Here is an 870-nt window from a genome sequence, read left to right as displayed (position 1 = left end):
CGCCAGCCAAGTCATTTTACATTCAAAGTCAACACAAAACAACTACTGTTCTTTAGATATTAATTAATATGATCTTGTGAGTAGTAGAAGACAAAATATAGCTCCCTCTGGCCCATAATGTAAGACGTTTTTTGACACTACGCTAGTGTCAAAAAACATCCTATATTATGGGACGGAGGGAGTAACTCCCTCTTGAAGAAGAAAAACACTATAAGTTTTCCTATTTTGTGACTTCACATAAATTTTAGAAGAACCGGCTAAAGAATATAAGGCATTGCATATATTCATTGAATTAAATGTGCAATGCATGCGCCATGTGAGGAGAAATATGTGACCGCTAAAAAGCGCGGGAAAGTTTAAACATTATATTTTTCTATGTACCTCCAATAAATACCAAGTAATGTCAAATGTCATAGAGAACAAACGCAATAGGCATCCGACGGATACAAGGACGCTTAAAAGCGAAGAATTTTTTTAAGCAAGTGTATTGTAAATGCCACATCAATAAATGCAATGTGACTTCAAACACCATAGAACGCAGTAGCCAATAGGCATCCAACAGATATAAGGCCTCTAAAAAACATGGGAAAGTTTAACGGGCATATGTAGATCAATAAAATAAAAAATGACTTCGAACGACATAGAAAAAAATGCAGTAGGCATCCCATGGATACAAGGCATCTTAAAAGGACTTAAAAGTTTAAAAAGGGAATACGATAAATGCAAAGTTGATAAAATGACTTCAAACGACATACAAAACAAATGCAGTGGGCATCCCACGGATAAAAAGGCATCTTAAAAGGACTGAAAAGTTTAAAATGGGAATACGTAAATGCAAAGTTGATAAAATGACTTCAAACGACATACAAA

The sequence above is a fragment of the Triticum dicoccoides genome, chromosome 2B, assembly GCF_002162155.2.
Source record: "Triticum dicoccoides isolate Atlit2015 ecotype Zavitan chromosome 2B, WEW_v2.0, whole genome shotgun sequence".
NCBI lineage: Eukaryota > Viridiplantae > Streptophyta > Magnoliopsida > Poales > Poaceae > Triticum > Triticum dicoccoides.
Note: the sequence above shows the minus strand (reverse complement) of the source record.